The following is a 20850-nucleotide window of genomic DNA, read 5'->3' as shown; positions in this document are numbered from 1 at the left end:
ACTTAACATGCGGCTCACTACTTATGGTCCTGATGTTTGGCTTCTTTACATTGGATTTCCTCAAGATTACCAAACCTACCATTATCTGCATAGATCTGTTGATGGCTTTGGTAGTCTGACGCACTGGCACAACCCAAGAGGAGAAAGAAAGTTAGTACTTCTCCATGTTAAAGTCATTCATCTCAGCTTGGTGCCCAAGAGCTTGGTTATCCGTCAACTTGGAGGCAATCGTCACTGCTGGACAGTTTGCGTTACAATGTTGCGCAGCTCGGATTGGAATGCTCATCTGCCAGAAGTTCCTCCGGCCGGTGAAGATCCACCACCCGCAGATGGGATACCAAATCCTCTCTATGGCGAAGGCCTCAGTGCTGAGCAACTCTATCAGATGCAACTTAATAACTGGACGGCTCAACAGGGTACTGGAAACAATGTTGTAGAGGATGTGGGTGAAAATGTTGCAGCTCAAGAAGATATTGAGATACACCCCCAATTGGGAGAATGGCCTGCACCTCCTCCACCTGCTCCACCTGTTCTATATAATTATCAGGAGTGGCTGGCTCATGAGGGTCTGCAATTTCAGGATGGAATTCTTCCAGCTAACAATCTGCAAGACAGCCTGTTTGCAGCTTGGAATGACTCAATTTCTCTCAGCAGTTCCTCTACAAACTCTGACTCTGATGCTCTAGTGTTAGTACCGGCCTATATTCTGCAGGTTCTCCAGAGGAATGGATCTATTTATTCTCCTATTGTGGCACCTCCTGCGATGAATAATGAACTGTTGGCCCCTACATCTGAGGTTCAGGTACCGAGGATTCAGATCCAGGTCTCTGTCACCAATGCTGGTATGAACATTTAGTTTCAAGCTGACAATGAGTTCTTGAATGGTTTGCTAATTGCTGAGCCCCTATCATATGTGCCCATCACTAACTTCCTCTAAAGCTCCATCATGCCCTCCCTTGCCACTATTGGCCCTTGGGCCAATGGTTATGGCATGAGGCCAACCAAACTGGATATCACCCTGTCACTTTCTGAATACAATGGTGCTGTCCAGGTTTCTTCCTGCATTGCTCAGGGTGACGCAGATGGATCAGTGACCACTAGCGTCAATAGTTGGTCCTTGGCTTCTGAGGAGATGCAGACTCTGTCTGAAGACACTCAAGACGTGGGTTTTATTGTTGGCAATCAGGTGGTGGATATCTTTGAAACTCCTACAAACCAGGAAGATTTGCAAGTGGCAATCTCGGAATCTCAGGCTGGATCTTCAAGGGTGGGTGCAAGCAATAAACATGGCAAGAATAAAGCTCCTCTCTCGGTAACCAGTGTGCATAGAAGTGCTCGCTCCAATAAATATGATGGTTTCAAGGTGCCTCCTCTTACTTACAGCAGGACCAAGATTTCCAAAGTGAAACCCAGGGTCATTCCCAATGCTCTGTCTACTGTAGTCATCTCTGAGATCACGGACGATCAGCCTGAAGATGGTGAACTCCCACCCCCCATGACAATTGAGCAAATCCAGCATATTGCTGTACAACAGTGTGCTGTCCCACCTGAAGAAGTTACTGAAGATCTGCTTATGGCAGATATGAGGGCTGGCTCTTCTTCCACTTCTTCTTAGTTTCAGCTTTATTTCCTTTTGTTTTTTCCTATGCTATCGAACTGGAATGTGTTATGTTGGAACATCCGGGGCATGAACTCAGACCCCAAGCTTTTGGCTTTATCCAATGCTATTGCTACTAGTGGCTGCTCCGTTATTTGTCTTCAAGAAACCAAGAAAACTTCTTTTGATAATTCCTATATTAAATCTTGTTGCCCTAAACGCTTTGACAAATATGCTTTCATCCCTTCGAGAGGGGCCTCTGGTGGTATTCTAACATTATGGAATAGTGCTATCTTTACTGGCACGGTTCTAATTGAGGAGGAATTTGCTCTTGTCACTAAATTTCAATCCACCCAATCTGCCCAAATGTGGACTTTGGTAAATATATATGGCCCATGTCAAGGCGATTCTAGGATGGACTATACTAGTTGGTTACTTAATCTTAATATTCCCTCTAATGAAGATTGGCTACTTGTTGGGGACTTCAACTACATCCGTAGCCCTGCTAATTGAAATAAACCTGGTGGAAACATTAATGATATGATTAGTTTCAACGATTTCATCCGCACACAAGGACTGATTGAACTCCCACTCAAAGGAAGAACTTTTACTTGGAGTAACATGCAGGAAGATCCACTGCTGGAACAATTGGATTGGTTCTTCACCTCAACTAACTGGACTAATACATACCCAAACACCATTGTAAAACCTCTCTCTAAACCAGTTTCTGATCATATACCATGTGTCATATCCATTGAAACAAATATACCTAGAAGCAACCTTTTCAGGTTCGAGTCTTACTGGATCCAACATCCTGGTTTAATGGACTTAGTTTCTGCCTCCTGGAACAAACATATACCTTCAGATAACTATGCCACAATAATTTCCACGAAGCTTAAAGCACTTAGATATGCGCTCAAAAATTGCAGTAAAAAAATTTCAAAGCTAGCTTCGGCTATTGATAACTCTAATTCAGCACTGGCTGATCTGGACTCTTTGGAAAACAAAAGAAATCTCACAATCCAGGAGAGAGACTTCCAAAGAATTCTTAAAAATCATCTACTCAGATTACTGGAGTATCAAAAGCAATATTGGAGAAAGAGATGTACTATCAGATGGGCAAAATTTGGTGATGAAGACCCAAAGTTTTTCAAGGCCATGGCTTCTGAGAGGTATAGAAGGAACAATATTGCCTCTCTTCAACTAGATAACGGCACAACAATTGAAGATCATATTGGGAAAGAAGCTTTAATTTACCAAAGTTTCAAACAGAGAATGGGAACCTCAGGAGAATTTCAAATGAAGTTTAATCTCGCAAACATTATAAAAAAGAGGAATGATCTAGACCAACTAACAGTTCTTTTTTCTAGAGAGGAAATTGACAATGTCATTAAAGAAATGCCAGCAGATAGAGCTCCAGGCCCAGATGGCTTCACAGGATTATTTCTCAAGTCATGTTGGCATATCATTAAGGAAGACTTCTACAACCTATGTGATCAATTCCATGCTGGAACCTTGAACCTTGAAAGCATTAATGAAGGATACATCACCTTGATCCATAAAATTGCCTCCCCAGCTACAGTTAATGACTTTAGACCTATAACTCTACTTAACTGCTGCCTCAAAGTGATCACAAAGTTACTGGCTAATCGTCTACAAAAGCTCATTCTGAAAATTATACATAGGAATCAATATGGATTCATCAAAGGAAGAGCAATCCAGGACTGTCTTGCTTGGGCATTTGAGTACATACACCAGTGCAAAAACTCCAAAAAGAAGATTGTGCTCCTTAAACTGGATTTCGCTAAAGCATTTGACACCATTGAGCATGATGCAATGTTGGAAATAATGAAACACATGGGTTTCAATGAAAAATGGCTTTTATGGATCAAGTCATTGTTCTCTTCTGGCAAATCCTCGGTCCCACTGAATGGAATTCCGGGCAGACAATTTATCTGCAAAAGTGGGGTCCGACAGGGTGATCCACTTTCTCCCCTTATCTTTGTGCTCGCGGCTGATCTACTACAAGCAGCCATTAATGATGCCTTCAGACATGGTCTACTTCATTTACCTTTCCCTCGGCAAAACCAAATTGATTACCCTATCATCCAATACGCGGATGACACTATTATCATCATGCCTGCCTGCCATGATCAAGCTCATACAATGAAAAACATTCTCACTGACTATGCAACTTCCATTGGCCTCAAAATTAACTTTCACAAATCAACTTTGATTCCTATCAATTGTGATGAAGCACTAAGTGAAGACCTGGCCGCAATCTTTGGATGAACAATTGGCAGGATGCCATTCACATGCCTTGGATTACCACTTGGTACTTTAAAGCCTTCGGTCCAGGACCTAATGCCCATTGTCTAAAATATGGAAAGAAGACTCACTTCTACTTTATCCCTGATGTCATATGGATCCAAACTATCCCTACTAAACATGGTCATTACCTCACTGGTTATTTTTGCACTCTGTACACTAAGATTCCCTCCAAAAATCCTTGAGCTCCTGGACAAACTAAGAAGGAGATGCCTATGGACAAAGAAGACAGAACAGGGTGAAAAATGTAACTCTTTGGCGGCCTGGGACAGAGTTTGTAGACCAAAACAGAGTGGAGGGCTTGGAATCATTAACCTAAAAATGCAAAGTGATGCTCTGCTTCTAAAGTATTTACATAAGTTTTACAACTGTCTGGACCTACCTTGGGTAGAACTGATCTGGTCCACATACTATACCAACAAAATACCACACGCCTCAGATCCATGTGGTTCATTCTGGTGGAGGGACATTCTCAAGCTTACTCCTATTTCTAGAGGCATCTCCAAAGTTACACTGAACTGTGGAAGCAATGTTCTCATGTGGAAAGATCTATGGTTGGAGGAAGTTCTTTCTGATACACATCCTCGAGCATTTTCTTATGTAAGGAATGAAGATTGCTCAGTCCAAGAATTCTTATCCATAACATCTTTGGAACAGGCATTCTTTCTACCACTATCCTCACAAGCTTTACAGGAAGTACAAGAGATGCAAGGGTTGGTAGCCCAGATTACTTTGGATAACACCCAAAATGCAAAGGACATATGGTCTTATCCTTGGAAAGGATCTGATTTCTCTGCAAGTAAATACTACAAATTCTGCTTCAGAGATATGAAGGCCCATAAAACTTACCACTGGCTATGGAAATCAAAAGTTTCTGCTAAACTCAAGGTCTTTGGATGGCTTATGTTGTCTGACAGATTAAACACCAGAAACATGTTGAAGAGAAGACACTATAACATTGGTACAAACCTGAACTGCTTACTATGTGGCCAAAAAGAAGACATAGATCACTTGATCCTAACATGCCCATTTAGTAGAAACTGCTGGTCAACCTTTGGGATAGACCCTGGCGATCAGGCCACTCGATTGGCCTGGCTAGAGCAAGCTAAAATTATTTGGGGCAGTTCTTTGTTCATGGAAATCATCCTTCAAGCATCCTGGAGCATTTGGAAGGAAAGGAACAACAAACTTTTCTGAAATATTATCCCCTCCTACCACTCCTGGCTCGCCAGATTCAGAGAAGAGTTTAGTCTCCTCCAATATAGAGTAAAAGACAACAAAAAGGATTTCATCTTCTTGCTTTTAGATTCCCTACCCTCTGATTAATTGTACTCCATAGACCTTTTCTATCCCCACTCCAAATTGAGATGGGGGGAGACATGTACATGATGTAACTACTCCTTGTAATTTGTTATAAATATTAATATATATGACAGTGGGAGCCTCTCCCACTGTCCTGGTTCCTCAAAAAAAATTTCAAAAATGAAATCAAAAGTCTTACAAAAAAAGAAATGGACTACAAAAAGGCCGAGGGCCAAACAATTGCATGAATCCCAAAAACTAAAAAGTCTGAATTGATGGGCTAGGCCCATGTAGCTAGAGAAAATAAACAGAAAAATATACAGTAAAAAGGCTGAATTAATGGGCTCGGCCCATGTAAAACACTCAACCGGACCAGACTGACTCTTGTCAACGACCTTTTCAATTGGTTGTAATTTTGGCATGTCAGATTGCCACGTCGGATTCGACGTGGCCTGGGCAGACAACCAGTGACCAAAACAAAAGGTCATGGGTTCAATGACCTTTTGTTTGGTCATAAATGTCTACGACATTCTCACAGAGAAGGTCGTTAATTTCAGTTTACGACTGCCAGCTTTTGTCCTTCTATTTTTCATCACAAAAAGGTCGCAAATGAAAAACAATGACCTTTCAGTGACCAATAGTCAAGGTCACAAGTTAACATATTTCTTGTAGTGCGCGTGTACATAAATACGCACTGAAAGTACCATGGGCAGGGACAGAGGCATAGCTAGACCGTGGTCCATAATGCGCCTCAACCGTGCCTGGATCCGCATACCTTCACCTTTTATTTTCTTTATTTCAAGTTTTTTCCCTTCTTGAGGCTTTTCTGATAACCTGATCACCGGACCCATCGCAGGACGGACACACCAAGAAGGCAAGGGGCTTCGACGTACAAGGGAATTCCCTGGTGGTCTCTGCTAATGATCGTTATACCTATTTTAAGTACCCGCACGCAGCTCACCCTTGGTCATGGCATGTTAAATAGCCTTACTTTCTTATCGCATTATTTGTACAAATACGCCCCGACGTATCAATCAAATTACAATGGAAAATAGTTTGCGGCTCAATATTCTTGGCGTCAGCTTATTACTTGATTCTTTCCTTGTCTTTGTATTCATTACTTGTTGCACCCGCACACTCTGGTTCGTATTACTTCGCCAGGGGCTTCATCATGCCCCGCAACACGACAATAAAGTCCAAACACTTTTATAGTATAGTTCAGCACCCCGAACTTATAGCATTATATGCATCGGCTCCGAATAATGTCTTTGGTCAATAGTTGGGTTGCCCGGCTCCTATGCTTACTACCTTATGTTCCGTTATATCGGCTAGGGTAGTAAAGGGAGAACTAGTGCGATTGTGTCCCGGTTCTTCCGGACAAGCACCTTAGTACAGAAATTCGAAAACTGACTATCATGATGTGGCGAGAGTTGGTCAGCTGTTCGAGAGGTTTTCGAATCATTAGCGATTTTGTCCGCTTTATGCGAAGAATCGGTTTTATCCGATTAGGCGTGTATAGCTCCCCAACTTCAGTCTTCCAAATACCAGGGGCTTCGCCAAAATTTTCATTTGTCAAACTCCTATGGCTAAGTGAGGGTGATAAAGCCGTATAGTCCAATTGCCTTCTTCGTTGCGTTAAACACCTCCTTTAAGGACCAAAATTTGGAGTAAAGAGTGTTTATATTTATGCCGAACACCCCCGTACTATCTACGTGGGGGCAGAAGCCGACAACTGTACAACTCTTAGATTTCATAAACGGCCATACAGGAGGTAAAATTTGTAAACTAACAGACATTATATTACACAATGGTACTTCTTAATATTATAGGACAGGATAACATGAATGTTTTCAAGGGAATATGATATCCTTGGCACATTGCTCCGCCACAAGGCTGGATCCCTCTCGGACACTGTCAAAATACATCTCGGGACGGTGGTGCGCCTTGCCCTCAGGCGGCCCCTCGGTCATCAGCTTCTTGGCATCCATTTTCGCCCAGTGCACCTTGGCGTGGGCACAGGCCATCCACGCACCTTCGATGCAAACTGATCGCTTGATGGCTTCAAGCCACGGGCAGGCACTCACAAGCCGCTTGACGAGTCCGAAGTAGCTGCTGGGCATGGGCTCGGTAGGCCACAGCCGGACTATTAAGTCCTTCATGGCCAGTTCGGCCGCCTTATGCAGCACGACCAGCTATTTTAGCTGGTTGCTAAAGGGCACCGGAAGTTCTGGTCTAAGGTATTGAGACGAGAATAGCTTCTCCGTAGACACTACAAAAAAATACACTTCCGTGATGATACGTGTTTGTCACAGTAGGTCGCGTTTTTTGTCATGCATGTACATCCATGGCAAATTTATGACAGAATCAAGATATTCATACCTGTGATGTCGTAGAAGTGTTCCATGACATTACCAAAATTATCATCACGGAAGTGTCCACTTCCATGATGATAAATCACGCGTCACAGAAGTGCTTTTGTCAAGGGTGACCAACACATGGCATCCACCGTAACGGAACGCCGTTAAGCTATCGGGTCGGATTTTGGATCCGATAACCCGTTAACAGCCACGACCAATGCCGATTTTCCACGTGTAAAATTCTCATTGGCTGACGGATCCACGTGTCAGCTCCGCTTTAGCATAGGTGTCACTCATCCAACGGTTGAGATGGGCCTACGATATGTTGACATGTGGACCGGCCCAAAAGTGGCCCACAAAGTTTAAATTGGTCGGCCCAACCAAAGGCCCATAAGATATAGCGGACCATAATGGGCCGGCCCAGCTAAAGGCCCACAAAATTTAGCGGACCATAATGGGCCGGCCCAGCTAAAGGACCACAAGATTTTGCGGACCACAATGGGCCAGCCCAGCTAAAGGCCCACAAGATTCTATAGACCATAATGGGCCGAAGCAGCTAAAGGCCCAACATTCCCTGTCAAATCGGCCCGTCAACGGCCTGGTCTAAACTTGTCATCAATGCGGCCCATGGTCACTTCTGGCCCGTTAACAGTCCGCTAAGTAATTGGGCCGAATTACGGCCCGGTGTATTTTTGGCCTGTTAAAGGTCCGGCTTCATTTGGGCCCATTTATAGGCCATCAAACTTTCGGCCCATAAACGACCGTGAAGGATTTGGGTCATATTCGGCCATGTCTGTCATTCAGCCTGTTAGAGGCCCACTATAGATTTGGCCCACTTTTGGCCTGTTGTCATTTTCGGCCCGTTAACGCTGGACGTAAACCATGGGCCATATGTGGCCCAACGCCATATTGGGCCCATTAACGGCCCATATAAAAATGACGATAATCTAGCCCGACCAAACTTCCGGCCTGTTAAAGGCCCGTGTATTAGGTCGGCGCATTTACGGCCTGTCAAATATCCGCATCGTAAATGGGCCACCTTTTCGGCCTTCTAAGTCCAGTGGACTATTTGGCACAATCAGGGCCCAATCTCACTTTCGGTCTATTAAAGGCCCATGTTTTTATTGGCTTGACATATTTACACCTGTAAAAGGCCTACTTTTACATAGGGCCGAAATTATGTTTAGGCCTGTTAAAGGCCCACTATGGGCACAGGCCTACCAGAAAAATTTGAAAGCTTATGCTAATTTAAGCCCAGATATTTTTAGTGGGCTACATGCGAATTTCGGCCCGTATTCGTTTTTAGCCCAATTGGAATGGGCCCGACGAATGTTGGCATGTTGGGCTCCTACGAAGCTTTCGTCCGAATACATTACTAAGATAAACCTACACTATACAAAAATAGCGTCATAATTACTACAGCCTGTGGCAGCATCATAAATGTTGTATCACAACAAAATAAATTCCAATCATACAACAAAAGGCCTGTTGGCATAAAGTTTACAGTCCTTCTAGATAAAATCACCATTAGATGTATAGAAGCACAAATCATTTGACCTGAGTGCTAATGTTTCAGGCTGTAGAATCTGATGGAGCAGCATGATCTCCACCTTTTTTCCGCCATCGCTCTTCAACAACGAAGCGAATGTCTGATAGTCTGGTTTCAACACCATTCATATCTTGACGGCATTTCTCAACCACTATTCTTGTTTCCAAAACAACGTCCATTAGGGATTGGACTTGTGTCTGGGGCACAGATATATCACTCTGTCTAGCAGGAAGATTTGTTCAGTATGCGATTTGGACGAGGTTGCCTTGACAACCAACCCAGAATTGCGCAGGAAGGTGCTTTTTGCACTGTTAGTGGAGAGATATTGACGCACTGCAGCAAGAGGTGACATTGTGCCTGTAGTAGCCTCGTCACCTTCAGGTGGTTGTGGCTGTTCAATCATTTGTTCCATAGCTTCCTGAAAGTTTGAACTTGTAGATTAGTGTACCAGTGAGTTACTAATGAGACAAAACAAACAAAGTAGGTTAAACATTTATACATAACTTATTTTGGTGAACTACTGTAATACATTAGCCTGTATTATAGTGCCAACTACATAATAAAATCTCTTTCGGAACATATGTCCATGTAGCGTGCCTACTGTATTGTCTATTTCCTCACATTCGTTAATATCTAAGGATAAAGAGACATGGTTGAAAGTAGGTTGAACATAGTATGACATCATTCATATCATGGGCAAACAGATATAAAACAAACAGGCTATTTTATCATTGTGTGCGCACGTGAACATAACAACTAGATTACAGATCAAGACCAAAAGAATATCCTTCATCTCTTTTAAACCATGTAAGGTGAAATGATACGTTAAGACAACTGTGTATAAAAGTGAACAGAGTAACTGACATTGGGTGCAAACCAAGTAGTTAAACTAACACATCACAGTACCAATCAGTTCAAGGCAGGAGGAGTAAGGACTTACAACAGCGGCTTGAACTGGTGTGCTCATGCCCTTCATCTTGCTGGTGTGGCAATCCTTGAAGATTTGCACTGCATTCAGTTCAGGTTCTTTTTGGTCCACACGGGCTTTCTGCTGTATTTGGAACAAGTCAATATAGATACAATAATATGGCACAAAAAAGAAGGAAGTAGCAGCTATTTACAAGAGCCTCGCAATGTGCAATAGAGCTACGAGATCCTGTTGTCTGTTGGAATTTCACTATAGAACGGTTGGTTTTGTTTTTCAAACAATTAGCCTAGAAGAAGATACACTTGTAAGGCACATTGATACGTCTCCGTCGTATCTATAATTTTTTATTGTTCCATGCCAATATTATTCACTTTCATATACTTTTTGGCAACTTTTTATATTATTTTTGGGACTAACATATTGATCCAGTGCCCAGTGCCAGTTCCTGTCTGTTGCATCTTTTTTGTTCCGCAGAAACCCAATATCAAACGGAGTCCAAACGGAAAAACACGGGCGGAAATTTTTTTTGGACTATTTATGATTTTTTGGAAGTAAAATCAACGCGAAACAGTATCCGAGGTGGGCACGAGGTAGGGGGCGCGCCCTACCCCCCAGGCGCGCCCCTGACCCTCGTGGTCCACCCATAAGGCGGTTGATGCTCTTCTTCTGGCGCAAGAAATATAATTTTATGAGAAAGATCTGGGCGAAAGATTCACCTCAATCGGAGTTACTGATCTCCAAATAGAAAGGAAACAGTGAAGGGGTAGAATCTGCCAACCTAGAGAATGCAGAAACAGAGAGATAGATCCAATCTCGGAGGGGCTCTCGCCCCTCCCATGCCATGGGAGCAAAGGACCAGAGGGGAAACCCTTCTCCCATCTAGGGAGAAGGTCAAGGAAGAAGAAGAAGAAGAAGGGGGGCTCTCTCCCCCTTGCTTCCGGTGGCGCCGGAGCGCCGCCGGGGGCCATCATCATCACCGCGATCTTCACCAACACCTCCATCATCTTCACCAACATCTCCATCACCTTCCCCCTTCTATCTACAGCGGTACACTCTCTCGCAACCCGCTGTACCCTCTACTTGAACATGGTGCCTTATGCTTCATATTATTTTCCAATGATGTGTTGCCATCCTATGATGTCTGAGTAGATTTTCATTGTCCTATCGGTGATTGATGAATTGCTATGATTGGTTTGAGTTGCATGTTTTATTATTCATGCTGTCCAATTGTGCCCTCCGTGTCGTGCAAGCATGAGGGATTCCCGCTGTAGGGTTTGCAATATGTTTATGATTTGCTTATGGTGGGTGGCGTGAGTGACAGAAGCACAGACCCGAGTAAGTAGGTTGTTTGCGTATGGGATAAAAGGGGACTTGATGCTTTAATGCTATGGTTGGGTTTTACCTTAATGAATCTTTAGTAGTTGCGGATGCTTGCTAGAGTTCCAATCATAAGTGCATATGATCCAAGTAGAGAAAGTATGTTAGCTTATGCCTCTCCCTCAAATAAAATTGCAATAGTGATTACCGGTCTAGTAACGTAGTCAATTGCTTAGGGACAATTCCACAACTCCTACCACCACTTTTCCACACTCTCTATATTTACTTTATTGTTCTTTATCTAAACAGCCCCTAGTTTATGTTTATGCTCTCTTTACTTTCTTGCAAGCTTACCCGAAAACACGTACAAAGTACTTCTAGTTTCATACTTAGGTAAAGTAAACGTCAAGCGTGCGTAGAGTTCTATCGGTGGTCGATAGAACTTGAGGGAATATTTGTTCTACCTTTAGCTCCTCACTGGGTTCGACACTCTTACTTATCGAAAACTGTTGCGATCCCCTATACTTGTGGGTTATCAAGACCTTTTTCTGTCGCCATTGCCGGGGAGTCATAGCGTGGGGTGAATATTCTCGTGTGTGCTTGTTTGCTTTATCACTAAGTAATTTTTATTTGCTGTACTTAGTTGTTTTCTATCTTTAGTCATGTATTTGGAATGCAAAATACCAAAAAAATTAGCTGTACTTGCTACTCATGATTATGGGGTAACTCCTAAAACCCTCGATTCTCATTATGCGAGAGATGTTATATACTACTTTGATAATCCTGAGAAAACCCCATTCAACTTTATAATGGGAGTAACGTTGGATCAACGTGAATACTTTAGGAATTATCGCTTAACACAAAAAGGGAAACTATTATGGGATCAAATTCATTTATTGAAGTGGTATGCTTGGCAATTATGCGTGGAATATGATTATACTTGTTGCTCTAGGATGAATTCTCCGCACCTTCCCTTTTCATGCAAATTTAATGACAATAAAACATTAGCTTCTTATGCTAATGGTATATATGATTACTATGATGTGGAACAAATAGAAGAATTTGTTGCTTTTATGGGTGCTTATGAAATTGAAGCTATGTGTAAAGAGTTTGAGGATTTTGATGATGCTGTTCATAGATCTGAAAATTTAGCTATCCTCAAATATTGCTATGAGAATTATAAATACAATTATGAAATTAATGCACTTATTGAGAAAGTCTCCGCTGTCCTAGAAGAGACTAATATTTTGCAGGAAGCTATGGACGAAGAAATTGATGAAACAGTGAGCTCATTGGATGAAAAAGATGATGAGGAGAGCGAAGAACAAAAGGAGGAAGAGTGGATTGATCACCCATGCCCACCTTCTAATGAGAGTAACACTCCAACTCATACATTATTTGATTCTCCCTCGTTCTTACCGAAGGATGATTGCTATGATGATTGTTATGATCTCGTTGATTTTTTTGAAATATCACTTTTTGATGATGCTTGCTATGCTTGTGGCCAAGATGCCAATATGAATTATCCTTATGGAGATGAACTTGCTATAGTTCCTTATGTTATGAATGAAATTGTTGCTATTGCACCCACGCATGATAGTCCTATTATCTTTTTGAATTCTCCAAACTAAACTATATCGGAGAAGTTTGTGCTTATTAAGGATTATATTGATGGGTGTGACACTCCAAAAAATTTTGTGGTTTTTTTTGTTTTCAGAAAGAGCCTTGCTTGGTTTGAAGAAGGTCATTTAAACCCTTCTTAAAAACCCTCTTCTAAGTTTGCCCTCTAAAAATCTTTTCTTGGATTTAGTTTCTTCTAAAAAGAAAACCTTTTTGGTTTTGGCTTTTTATTTGGTTTTGATCCATTCTTGTTTTACCATGCCTCTGATGGTAAAACTCCCCCAAAACCCCTCCTTCCACTTTGGAACAACCCAAACATTCTGTCCAAACTAATAAAATCCATTTTTGGATTTTATTTCATTTATTTCTTTTCCCAAAACAATTCTGTCCTTTATTTTGAGCCTAGGTAATTTGCAAAGAAAGTACCTTAATGCCTTTGAGATTTGATCTCAATTTAACTCCTCTGGATGGTCCTTGGTAACCACAACCTAGAACCACCAAGTTCCACTCTTCTTCTTTTCAAAATTTTCAAATTTCACCCTCTGCAAGTTTGGACCAGATTTGTCAAATTTGGTGAAATTCATATCTCCACCTCTCCAAAAATTCCACCAAAATTCAGGCAATCTCTAGTTGCAATGAGAGACCACTACACCAAAAATCAGCTCAAGGAAAAATCCCTACATGCCAACATCATTCTGTCGAACACCTGGCATGCACTGTTACTGTTCATATTCAGTAAAATTCAGAATTCAGTGTCGTTTCTTCGTTAGAGTTTCAGTCACAGGTAAATTATGCACTTGGCACGTTGCTCACAGCCCCTCCTCCTTGTCCGGAGCACCACACGCGCACTTGGCTCGTTCCTGGCATCGGTGGCACCCTGGCCCACCTGCGTCGGCGTGTCTTGCGGCGGCAGAACCACCGTAATGGCCGACAAGGGGGCACCCTACGGCATAACACCGTTCGGCACCGCCCAAACCTCCTGAGACCTCCGCATGGCCATCTCCTTGCCAGCGCACGCATGCAGCACCGTCGCCGTGGCCTGGCACGCGCAGAGCCGCCGCCGACGTGTCATGCGGCCGTTCGGTCGAGGACAGGCTCTAACCACCCCTTCCTTGCTGAGTTAGACACTGGAATGGCACCAGTGCTTCGTCTAGTCGATGCTCAAGCCCCTAATCCAACCGTCCAGCCACAGCGCCGCCGTAATCGCTCGCCGGACTTATCCGTTCACGGCAACCGCCTCGGGCCGGCTATAAATAGCACCCCCGAGCTTGCTCTCGCCCGCACACAACTCCACCACCTCACCAGACCCCGCCTAGCCACTAGAAGAGCCTCGAGGTGCCCTTCTTCCTCAACTCCGGCCACCTCCGTCCGCCTCGGGCTCCGGCAATGTTCTCTTCGGTGAGAACTCCTCCACTGCCCTACTCTTGCCCATAGCCTCGTACCACCTCTAGGAGGCTAACCCCCACCTCAATTTGTCCTCGGCAGCACTCTCTGACGAGACCCACGACCACCCGAACCGCCGTCCGCCGGAGCAAGGGCCGCAGTTGACGTGGTGCTCGCCGGCGAACTCTACCACCACCCATCGACGCGGAAAGGTGCACTGAGCACGGAGGTAACCCCCGATCCCCCTGCCTCGCCGTGTATCGCCGCCGGCGACCACCGCGGCTCTCGGGCACCTTCGAGCGCTGCCGCCTCGTTTGAATAGTCAAACCTGATAGGTGGAGCCCGCCTGTCAGCCTCTCGGTTCTTTTCTTTCAAACGGACCGTTTTTTGGTATTTTCTGCAGAACCCCCTGGAAGTTTTCTGTTTCATTACAGAAAGGTCCTTGAACCAAAACACTTATGTCTTTTAAACAAAATCGTATTTTTGTTTGATTCTTTTTCTGTTCTCTTTAAAATTTTGTCTAGTTTTTTATCAGGTTTATTTGAAAAATATTTGGTTTACTTTTTGTGCACCTCGCGGTATTTACGTTACCTGCGTATTTTTTTATACCGTAGATACCGGAGGAGGTGACGGAGCTACGTACTTCACACAATTAAACTCCGACTACTCCAAACCAGGCAAGCATGTTTGAACTCTTGATATGATGAGTGTTTGCTGCATGTTTGCATTTTAGGAGTTTCATGGCATGTTTATGAACATTTCTTGAATGTTATATTTCATGCACAGAAGTGGAAAGTAAGTTTCGGAAAGCCATATGTTGTTGGATACATATTGGCATGGCCATGTGATGGCATGAGGATGGGTAAGATGGCAGTGTTGTGACATGCCAGTCTTATGCCAGATTATTTGACTTCCGTGTCATAGTGAATCAAATCACATTCCCATTCATTTCCTTCATGTACTGCCACTTGTTTTCCGCAAGGAATATGGCTTAGTAAGTTGCAAACCATTTTCCTGGTACATACCAAGTAGAGAGGCCGGGATGAGGGTTCCATGGCTCTGGATTAAATCCCGTCATCCGGGCAGGGGGCATGGGTGTTTCCGGTTGGGACCGAGAGGGGGGCACACCTTAGAGCGCGCGTATAGAAATTTGATCCCATGCTATTCGAGGTTGTGACCTCCCCGTCTCAAAGTTTTTCTTGGACGTTGCCTAGGCTGATTCCTGGCATCGTGAGGTGAAATGGGTGTGTACCGGTTAAATGTGTTTCTACCGAAATACCATAAACGGAACTAGTCCTTCGTGACTACGGAAATCCGTTGGCTATGGTCAGTTAGTACAAACTCTACAGAGTCACAAATTCTTTAAATCATCTCGTACTTTTCCAAGTACTGTGTTCATCTTATCTTGTCAGATATCAGCCTCATTGACAGAAACTCCGGTGGACTACATGTGTACAAACCCGGTTAAAAGTTTATTCTTGTGGATGGACTAACCTGTTGGTTACTTTTGTTATAAGCCCTTTCTGTGATGTCGCTCAGACATCCGACTGTAGCATACTTGTTATTTACTTTTGTTATCAAGCCCTTTCTGTGATGTCGCTCAGACATCCGACTGTGGCATACTCGTTATTTACTTTTGTTATCAAGCCCTGTCTGTGTCGTCGCTCAGATGTCCGACTGTGGTATTTCTTTTATAAGCCCTGTCTGTGATGTCGCTCAGATGTCCGACTGTGGCATTTCTTTTATAAGCCCTTTCTGTGACGTTGCTCAAACGTCTACCTGTGGCATTTCTTTTATAAGCCCCTTCCTGTGACGTCGCTCAGACGTCCGACTGTGGTATTTCTTTTAAAGCCCTTTATGTGGTGTCGCTAAGACGCCCGACTGCGGCATTTCTTTTAAGCCCTTTATGTGGTGTCGCTAAGACGCCCGACTGTGGCATTTCTTTTATAAGCCCTTTATGTGGTGTCGCTTAGACGCCCGACTGCGGCATGATTTTTTTTTGTTTACATTTCGAGGCGTTGCTCCAGACACCCGATCGGTTTTCAGTTATTTATTTTATTTATCAAGTCATGCAACAATATTATTGTTGGGATGAGCATCATTATTTTTGTTCATGACGCATTCATGCATACATTTATTATATCTTTTGTCCGACTGTCTTGCGTGTACTTTCAAAGTACTCACCTGGCTTGTTGATTTGGCCAGATGTTGATGAAGGCGATCTCATGGATGAAGAGTTCGATAGCGAGTCCGACGCCTAGAGGAGTCCCAGTCAGTCCCGTGCGATCCTGCATTTGGTCACTGTATCATATCCGCTTCTGCCACCCCAGAATAAATTTCATCGAGCCTCACCTCGATGCTTGATGAGCTGCCAGTTAGGAGTCAAGTTATCCACCACCACTTTTACCTCGAGCTAGTAGCATGCCACCACACCCCTATGTCATAACCGCCCTTATGTAAGATATTGGCGAGTTTGTAATAATTTGTTGAGCAGCCTCAGCTCAACCCTGTAATATATTTAATTCTACTGGTCCTCTATTTATCAAGTATTTGTCTACCAGTGAGGATGACTTTTCCTATACTGGGATCTAAAGATCGATTTTCTCAATAATTATTTTATTGAAAAACCGGTCGTGACAATGGGTTGACTTTTACCATTGCACATGATGATTTTGATGAATATAATATGCATGTGCTTGCTTCTCCTACTTGCAATTATTATGAGAGAGGAACTATGTCTCCACCTCTCTATGTCTCCAACACGATACAATTGCAAGAAACTGCTTATACTATGCATTGGCCTTTACTATGTGTGCATGAATTGTTCTTTTATGACATGCCGATGCATAGGAACAGAGTTAGACTTTGTTTTTGCATGATATATGTTACTTTGTGCTCACTACTAAATTACAAATCATTGTTAATTAAAATTGGCTTTGATAAACCTTAGGATCCGGGTGGATTCATTACTTGAGCACTACATGCCTAGCTTAATGGCTTTAAAGAAAGTGCTGCTAGGGAGACAACCCGGAAGTTTTAGAGAGTCATTTATTTCTGTTGAGTGCTTTCATATAGTTTAATAAAAAGAGGGGAACCTAAAAACTTTTCAAAAAAGAAAGTGAAAGTGAGAAAGACAAGCATTGTTGAAGTGGGAGAGCTCCTTGAACTTTGTTCATGCTCACGGAAACTTTGTGAATCTTGATTACAGAAACTTTTCAACAAAAATAATTATCCCCTTGTATAATTCCATTGTATTATAAAAATACTATGCCAAGGTTTGCCTTTAGGATGTTTACAATGCTTGTTGATTTGTACGGTGCAGGACAGAAACTTTGGCTGTAGTGCGCGATTTTACATTTTTAACTGGAACGTCAGATGGTTCTGATTACTTTTTCACTGTCTTTCTGTACAACTTGTTTATTTTTCCTATTTTTGGTAGAAGTTTTGGGGTACCATAAGTATGGTGGATGTTCAGATTGCTACAGACTGTTCTGTTTTTGACAGATTCTGTTTTTGATGCATAGTTTGCTTGTTTTGATGAATCTATCAATTTATATCAGTGGAATAAGCCATGGAGAAGTTATATTACAGTAGAAACAATGCAAAAACAAAATATGAATTGGTTTGCAACAGTACTTAGAGTGGTGATTTGCTTTATTATACTAACGGATCTTACCGAGTTTTCTGTTGAAGTTTTGTGTGGATGTAGTGTCTAATCGAGGGTGTTTCGATGTGAGAAGAACGAAGAGAGGCAAGAGCTCAAGCTTGGGGATGCCCGAGGTACCCCAAGTGAATATTCAAGGAGACTCAAGCGTCTAAGCTTGGGGATGCTGGGGAGGCATACCCTCTTTCTTCAACAAGTATCGGTATGTTTTCGAATCCGTTTCGTTCGTGCATTATGTGCAAGTCTTGGAGCGTCTTTTGCATTTAGTTTTCACTTTTCTTTTATGCACCATGCTGGTATGAGATAGTCCTTGGTTGGTTTATAGAATGCTCATTGCACTTCACTTAAATCTTTTGAGCATGGCTTTATAGAATGCTTCATGTGCTTCACTTATATCATTTGAAGTTGGATTGCCTGTTTCTCTTTACATAGAAAACCGCCATTTGTACAATGCTCTTTTAATTCACTTATATTTGTTAGAGCGTGGGCATATCTTTTGTAGAAAGAATTAAACTCTCTTGCTTCACTTATATCTATTTAGAGAGATGACAGGAATTGGTCATTCACATGGTTAGTCATAAAATCCTACATAAACTTGTAGATCGCTGAATATGATATGTTTGATTCCTTGCAATAGTTTTGCGATATAAAGATGGTGATATTAGAATTATGCTAGTGGGTGGTTGTGGATTCTAGAGACACTTGTGTTGAGGTTTGCAAGTCCCGTAGCATGCACGTATGGTAACCGTTGTGTGACAAATTTGAAGCATGGGGTGTTTCTTTGATTGTCTTCCTTATGAGTGGCAGTCGGGGACGAGCGATGATCTTTTCCTACCAATCTATCCCCCTAGTGGCATGCGTAGTAGTACTTTTCTTCAAGGGCTAATAAACTTTTGCAATAAGTATATGAGTTCTTTATGAGTAATGTGAGTCCATGGATTATACGCACTCTCACCCTTCCATCATTTCTAGCCTCTTCGGTACCGTGCATTGCCGTTTCTCACTTCGAGAGTCGGTGCAAATTTCGCTGGTGCATCCAAACCCCGTGATATGATACGCTCTATCACACATAAGCCTCCTTATATCTTCCTCAAAACAGCCACCATACCTACCTATTATGGCATTTCCATAGCCATTCCGAGATATATTGCCATGCAACTTCCATCATCATCATATACATGACTTGAGAATTCATTGTGATATTGCTTTGCATGATCGTAAGATAGCTAGCATGATGTTTTCGTGGCTTGTCCATTTTTGATGTCATTGCTACGCTAGATCATTGCACATCCCGGTACACCACCAAAAGCATTCATATAGAGTCATATCTTTGTTCCAGTATCGAGTTGTAATATCGAGTTGTAACTAAATAAAAGTGTGATGATCATCATTATAGAACATTGCCCCATAAAAAAAGAAGAAAAAGGGAAAGGCCAAAGAAGCCTAAATAAAAAAGGGGGCCAAAGAAGCCCACATAAAAAAGGGGGGCAATGTTACTATCTCTTTTTCCACACTTGTGCTTCAAAGTAGGACCATGTTCTTCATGTAGTGAGTCTCATATCTTGTGCTTCAAAGTAGCACCATGTTCTTCATATAGATTGTCTCCTATGATTCACTTTCATATACTAGTGGGAATTTTCATTATAGAACTTGGCTTGTATATTCCAATGTTGGGCTTCCTCAAATGCCCTAGGTCTTCATGAGCAAGCAAGTTAGATGCACACCCACTTAGTTTCTTTTGTTGAGCTTTCATACACTTATAGCTCTTGGTGCATCCGTTGCATGGCAATCCCTACTCCTCACATTGATATCTATTAATGGGCATCTCCATAGCCCGTTGATACGCCTAGTTGATGTGAGACGTTGTCCTTTTTTGTCTTCTCCACATAACCTCCATCATTATATTCTATTCCACCTATAGTGCTATATCCATGGCTTGCGCTCATGTATTGCGTGAGGGTTGAAAAAGCTGAAGCGCATTAAAAAGTATGAACCAATTGCTCGGCTCGTCATCGGGGTTGTGCATGATGGGGGCATTTTGTGTGACAAAAATGAAGCATGGCCAAACTATATGATTTTGTAGGGATAAGCTTGCTTTTGCCTTGTTGTTTTGAAAAGACATGATTGCTTTATTGGTACGCTCAAAGTATTATTGTTTTTATGTCAAATGATAGACTATTACTTTGAATCACTCGTGTCTTAATATTCATGCCATGATTAGACATATGGTCAAGATTATGCTAGGTAGCATTCCACATCAAAAATTATTCTTTTTTATAATTTACCTACTCGAGGACGAGCAGGAATTAAGCTTGGGGATGCTGATACGTCTCCGTTGTATCTATAATTTTTGATTGTTCCATGCCAATATTATTCACTTTCATATACTTTTTGGCAACTTTTTATATTATTTTTGGGACTAACATATTGATCTAGAGCCCAGTGCCAGTTCCTGTCTGTTGCATGTTTTTTGTTTCGCAGAAACCAAATATTGAACGGAGTCCAAACGGAAAAAGACGGACGGAGAATTTTTTAGGAATATTTATGATTTTCTGGAAGTAAAATCAATGCGAAACGGTATCCGAGGTAGGCACGAGGTAGGGGGGTGTGCCCTACCCCCCCAGGCGCGCCCCTGATCCTCGTGGTCCACCAGTAAGGCGGTTGATGCTCTTCTTCTGGCGCAAGTAATATAATTTTATGAGAAAGATCTGGGCAAAAGATTCACCCCAATCGGAGTTTCGGATCTCCAGATATAAAGGAAACGGTGAAGGGGTAGAATCTGCCAACGCAGAGAACGCAGAAACA

Source organism: Triticum dicoccoides, chromosome 3B, assembly GCF_002162155.2.
Source record: "Triticum dicoccoides isolate Atlit2015 ecotype Zavitan chromosome 3B, WEW_v2.0, whole genome shotgun sequence".
NCBI lineage: Eukaryota > Viridiplantae > Streptophyta > Magnoliopsida > Poales > Poaceae > Triticum > Triticum dicoccoides.
The sequence above is the reverse complement of the archived record's forward strand: the minus strand, read 5'-3'. Positions refer to the sequence as shown.